Genomic DNA, 7036 nt, shown 5'->3' with positions numbered 1-7036 from the left:
GTATTGTGGAGCTTCTGCACCTCTTATTAGCTCAACAGTAATGTGAAGCTCCTGCACCTCTTATTAGCTCAACAGTATTGTGGAGCTCCTGCACCTCTTATTAGCTCAACAGTATTGTGGAGCTCCTGCACCTCTTATTAGCTCAACAGTATTGTGGAGCTCCTGCACCTCTTATTAGCGCAACAGTATTGTGAAGCTCCTGCACCTCTTATCTCAACAGTATTGTGGATCTCCTGCACCTCTTATTATCTCAACAGTATTGTGGATCTCCTGCACCTCTTATTAGCTCAACAGTATTGTGGAGCTCCTGCACCTCTTATTAGCTTAACAGTATTGTGGAGCTCCTGCACCTCTTATTATCTCAACAGTATTGTGGAGCTCCTGCACCTCTTATTAGCTCAACAGTATTGTGGAGCTCCTGCACCTCTTATTAGCTCAACAGTATTGTGGAGCTCCTGCACCTCTTATTAGCTCAACAGTATTGTGAAGCTCCTGCACCTCTTATTAGCACAACAGTATTGTGGTGCTCCTGCACCTCTTATTAGCTCAACAGTATTGTGGAGCTCCTGCACCTCTTATTAGCTCAACAGTATTGTGGAGCTCCTGCACCTCTTATTAGCTCAACAGTATTGTGGAGCTCCTGCACCTCTTATTAGCTCAACAGTATTGTGAAGCTCCTGCACCTCTTATTAGCTCAACAGTATTGTGAAGCTCCTGCACCTCTTATTAGCTCAACAGTATTGTGGAGCTCCTGCACCTCTTATTAGCTCAACAGTATTGTGAAGCTCCTGCACCTCTTATTATCTCAACAGTATTGTGGAGCTCCTGCACCTCTTATTAGCTCAACAGTATTGTGGAGCTCCTGCACCTCTTATTAGCTCAACAGTATTGTGGAGCTCCTGCACCTCTTATTAGCTCAACAGTATTGTGGAGCTCCTGCATCTCTTATTAGCTCAACAGTATTGTGGAGCTCCTACACCTCTTATTATCTCAACAGTATTGTGGAGCTCCTGCATCTCTTATTAGCTGAGCTCATGCACCTCTTATTATCTCAACAGTATTGTGGAGCTCCTGCATCTCTTATTAGCTCAACAATATTGTGGAGCTCCTGCACCTCTTATTAGCTCAACAGTATTGTGGAGCTCCTGCATCTCTTATTAGCTCAACAGTATTGTGGAGCTCCTGCACCTCTTATTAGCTCAACAGTATTGTGGATCTCCTGCACCTCTTATTAGCTCAACAGTATTGTGGAGCTCCTGCACCTCTTATTAGCTCAACAGTATTGTATAGCTCCTGCACCTCTTATTAGCTCAACAGTATTGTGGAGCTCCTGCATCTCTTATTAGCTCAACAGTATTGTGGAGCTCCTACACCTCTTATTATCTCAACAGTATTGTGGAGCTCCTGCATCTCTTATTAGCTGAGCTCATGCACCTCTTATTATCTCAACAGTATTGTGGAGCTCCTGCATCTCTTATTAGCTCAACAATATTGTGGAGCTCCTGCACCTCTTATTAGCTCAACAGTATTGTGGAGCTCCTGCATCTCTTATTAGCTCAACAGTATTGTGGAGCTCCTGCACCTCTTATTAGCTCAACAGTATTGTGAATCTCCTGCACCTCTTATTAGCTCAACAGTATTGTGGATCTCCTGCACCTAAATGTAAATAGAACCGGCACCTATTCCTGTCAAGTCAAGCACTGGATTCAGTGAGAATAATGGGTTGTATTCATTAGTACACTCTTGGAATAAAAGGTGTTATCTAGAACCTAACAGGGTTATTCGACTGTCCACATAGGAGAAGCCTTTGAAGAACCCTTATTGGTCCCATGTAAAACCCCTTTTGGTTCCAGGTAAAACCCTTTTGGGTTCCATGAAGAACCCTTTCCACAGTGGAAAAAAGGTTCTAACTGAAACCAAAAAGGGTTTACCTGGATCCCAAAAGGATTCTCCTATGGGGACATCTGAAAACCCTTGTGGAACCCTTTTTTCTAAGAGTGTACACACCATAGCAAACCATAACAAAATGTTTTTTAATGAAAATTAGAGTTTCCCATTTTGGCCCGCTTGCCTCCGTTTGGTTCCTAGTGAATACACCCACAGTGAAACAGAGCTGTAGTTCCAACGTGCCAGTAGAGGGCACTCAGCCTTACTGAATTGGCTGTTCTCTACAAAGTCTTGAGGAACAGACTACAATCACTTCTCTGCAAAACATGATTATTGAGTGATTCAAACTATTGAATGCCGTTAGTGACGTCTTCCTTGTGACATCTTTATAATTTTACGAACATTGGGAACATTAGTTTTTAGAGGAGTTTACGAACTTGGTTAATTGAAAAACGTCCTCGCTACAACTCAAGTGAGCTAATAAGCTACTGAAGTTTACCCCCTTGAGGTTTGGGTAAGCTCTAACATATTACAGATTCACACAAATAGTAAGGTCTCTGGGCTGAAGACATGGTAAAGGGAAGTAGAATTGAACCAAGGAGGGAGGGGTGGAGAGAGAGAGAGAGAGGGGAGAAGGAGAGAGTCCTGTGGGAGTGGTGAAGACAACTTATTGGAGCTTTCGTTGCTACCGACCATTCAAATGAATCACACCCTGTTGTATTAGGCAGAGTGGAGAACGATTGGGAAATAGTGAGAGGTGGAGAGAGAGTGCATACCTCCTCAGACTGTTAAGCACTGTGAACTCACTGAACTGAGAGTAAAGAAGAAACTGTAATGCAGTAGATCAAGCTGAGAGGAGAGAGAGACCAAATATTGTACGGTACCCATTGTTCATTTACTGTGTGTGTGTGTGTGTGTGTGTGTGTGTGTGTGTGTGTGTGTGTGTGTGTGTGTGTGTGTGTGTGTGTGTGTGTGTGTGTGTGTGTGTGGGGGTCAATTATTAGCTGATCAATTAAATATCGGGATGAGCTACCTAAATCCAGGCGTAGCGGGAAACACATGACGCATTCTCAGTATGTTTTATAGTATGTTAATTTTTGAAAATCAAGTGTGCTTTAAATGCCAAGATGTTATGCTCATTTCGGGTTCTCATTTAGTAGAAATTGCTGCACACTTTAAAGGAATTTCAAAGCCATAATGCATTGGAAGTGGGGGGAGTTTTGATCACAAGATCTCTTTACGTAAACAACATAACTTTGAAGATGGAGAATAGCGAAGCTTCTTGTTCTCCTTAAAATTATCAAAACAATTGAATCGTAATATTACATCTTTGAAAACAGATCTGCTTTATGTTATCACAGTTTGAACAGTAACATTATCTACAGGGTTCTACAGGGTTAGCTATTTGCTTACTGTTGAGCGACAACTTCATATTTAACATTAGCATTGTTAGCTAGCTACTTGTTGTAAATACCAGGGCTTGTGTTCAAACTGTTACAGGATCTGATGACAGTAGAGCTAGCCAGCTTGTAGTCCTAAAAAACATTCTGGTTCATTCAGCCATTCCTATGGGGAAAATGACAGGGAAAGAATAGTGTTTTGGGATGAACGTTGAAATTAAGGTCTGAGGTTAACACAGGCTTAGGAGATCTTAAACGTTTTGTTCTATGAGGTAATACCAGTCAGTTAACATGACCTTTATGTATTATGAAGCCTTTTGGTGACAAATGCTTAGAAATTCACATAAAGTGATAGCACAAGATGGTGCCAAAGAACATGGCTGACGTTGTACATTCTCCCAACCAATTGTGCTATTTTGTTAGTTTTTTTCTGTTTTGTATAACTTATTTTTTAACTTATTATGTACATATTGTTGCTGCTACCTTCTCTTATGACCGAAAATAACTTCTGGACATCAGATCAGCGATTAATCACCACGAACTGGAAGAAACTTTTTCCTTTAACGAGTCCGACGAGAAGCATATCCTGCTTTCACTGGAACAGGCCCAGATCCCCGCCTTTTGCGTGAAGAAAAGACGCAGGAAAAGGGGCAGCGTTCTGAGAATCCGTAGGCGAGCGAGTAAACTTCCACTGCAATCTGTTCTTCTTGCTAACGTGCAGTCATTGGAAAATAAAATGGATGACCTACGATTAAGATTACCCTACCAATGGGACATTAAAAACTGTAACATCTTATGTTTCACCGAGACGTGGCTGAACGACGATACGGACAATATAGAGCTAGAGGGATTTTCCATGCCCCAGCAGAACAGAGACGCTACCTCTGGTAAGACGAGGGGTGGGTGTGTGTGTCTATTTGTCAATAACAGCTGGCGCGTGATGTCTAATATTAAAGAAGTCTCGAGGTATTGCTCGCCTGAGGTAGAGTACCTTATGATAAGTTGTAGACCACACTATCTACCAAGAGAGTTCTCATCTATATTATTCGGAGCCGTCTATTTACCACCACAGAACGAAGCTGGCACAAAGACCGCTCTCAACCAACTCCATAAGGCCATAAGCAAAGAAGAAAATGCTCACCCAGATCGGCACTCCGAGTGGGACTTTAACGCAGGAAAACTTAAATCAGTTTTACCAAATTTTACCAGCACGTCACATGTGCAACCAGAGAAAACAAAATCCTAGACCACCTTTACTCCACACAAATATATGCATACAAAGCTCTCCCCCGGCCTCCATTTGGCAAATCTGACCATAATTCTATCCTCCTGATTCCTGCTTACAAGCAAAAACTAAAGCAGGAAGAACCAGTGACTCGCTCAATACGGAAGTGGTAAGATGTACAGGACTGTTTTGCTAGCACAGACTGGAATATGTTCCGGGATTCATCCAATGGCGTTGAGGAGTACACCACCTCAGTCATCGGCTTCATCAATAAGTGCATCGACGACGTCATCCACACAGTGACTGTACGTACATATCCCAACCAGAAGCCATGGATTACAGGCAACATCCGCATCGAGCTAAAGGCTAGAGCTGCTGCTTTCAAGGAGCGGGAGACTAATCTGGACACTTATAAGAAATCCCGCTATGCCCTCAGACAAACCATCAAACAAGCAAAGCATCAGTACAGGATTAAGATTAATTAAGATTGAATTAAGATAGTTCGTCCACATCACCAACGAACTATCATGGTCCAAACATACCAAGACAGTCGTGAAGAGGGCACAACAAAACCTTTTCCCCCACAGGAGACTGAAAAGATATTGCATGTGTCCCCTGATCCCCAAAAGGTTCTACAGCTGCACCATCGCGAGTATCCTGACCGATTGCATCACCGCCTGGTAGGCCAACTGCTCGGCATCTGACGTAAGGCGCTACAGAGGGTAGTGCGAACGGCCCAATACATCACTGGGGCCAAGCTTCCAGCCTTCCAGGACCTATATAATAGGCGGTGTCAGAGGAAAGCCCATACAATTGTCAGACTCCAGTCACCCAAGTTATAGACTGTTTTCTCTGCTACTGCACGGCAAGTGGTACCGGAGCGCCAAGTCTAGGACCAAAAGGCTCCCAACAGCTTCTACCCCCAAGCCGTAAGACTGCTGAACAATTAATAAAATCTCCACCAGACAATTTACATTGACCCCCCCTCTCTCACTTTTGTACACTGCTGCTACTCTCTGTTTATTATCTATGCATAGTCACTTCACCCCCATCTACATGTACAGATTACCTCAACTAGCCTGTACCCCTGCACACTTACTCGGTACCGGTGCCCCATGTAAATAGCCTCGTTATTGTTATTCTTATTGTGTTACTTTTTATTATTACTTTTTACTTTAGTCTACAGTACTTAGTAAATATTTCCTTAACTCTTCTTGAACTGTACTGTTGGTTAAGGCCTTGTAAGTAAGCATTTCACGGTAAAGTCTACACTTGTTGTATTCAGTGCATGTGACAAATAAAGTTTGATTTGATTAAGATTATCTCATAGAACAACATGTAGAAGATCTGCTAAGCCTGTATTTACCACAGATCTTTTTTATTTCCATAGGCCGTGTCCAACGAACCATGACTGTCACGCCCTGATCTGTTTCACCTGTCCTTGTGCTTGTCTCCACCCCCCTCCAGGTGTCACCCATCTTCCCCATTATCCCCTGTGTATTTATACCTGTGTTTTCTGTCTGTGTGTTGCAAGTTCGTCTTGTTTGTTCAAGCCTACCAGTGTTTTGTCTCAGCTCCTGTTTTTCCCTAGTCTGTCTTTTTCCCGTCCTTCTGGTTTTTGACCTTTGCCTGTCCTGACTCTGTACCCGCCCGCCTGTCTCTGAGCCTGCCTGCCGTCCTGTACCTTTGCTCCACCTCTGGATTACTGACCTCTGCCTGACCTGACCCTAAGCCTGCCTGCCGTCCTGTACCTTGGCCTCTGCTCTGGATTATTGACCCCTGCCTGCCTTGACCTGTCGTTTGTCTGCCCCTGTGGTTACAATAAACTTTGTTACTTCACACAGTCTGCACTTGGGTCTTACCTTGAAACCTGATAATGACGGAGTTAGTGCCTACAAAAAGACGCCATTATTATTGCTCTCTATACCAGGCATTTAATTCAGTGGCGAACGTGGCAGGAGAAATGCCGCTACAAAGGTTGTGAGTTAGTCATGTAGCCATAGTTACTGTAGCTCTCTTGCCACTGCACTATGCACTGCCACTAGTTATAGCTAATGTTAGTAATGTGGTAACCTACTACTACATTCCTATTTTCCTCAGCGGTGCTGGTCCCAACACCTCTATTTTCTTCTAGTTCTCCTGACTTGTCAAGTCGGTTTATGTTGTGATGTTCATGCAATGCAATATTACTTTCTACCTGAACGGTTACAGCCTGAATGGGTCTAGGCTAGCTAGTTTCGTTGCACATAACCTTTTTTTATTTATTTTATTTTATTTAACCTTTATTTAACCAGCTAGGCTAGTTGAGAGCAAGTTCTCATTTACAACTGCGACCTGGCCAAGATAAAGCAAAGCAGTGCGACACAAACAACAACACAGAGTTATACATGGAATAAACAAACATACAGTCAATAATACAATAGAAAAAGTCTATATACAGTGTGTGCAAATGAGGTAGGATAAGGGAGGTAAGGCAATAAATAGGCCATAGTGGAGAAATAATTACAATATAGCAATTAAACAA

The sequence above is a fragment of the Salvelinus namaycush genome, chromosome 3, assembly GCF_016432855.1.
Source record: "Salvelinus namaycush isolate Seneca chromosome 3, SaNama_1.0, whole genome shotgun sequence".
NCBI lineage: Eukaryota > Metazoa > Chordata > Actinopteri > Salmoniformes > Salmonidae > Salvelinus > Salvelinus namaycush.
The sequence above is the reverse complement of the archived record's forward strand: the minus strand, read 5'-3'. Positions refer to the sequence as shown.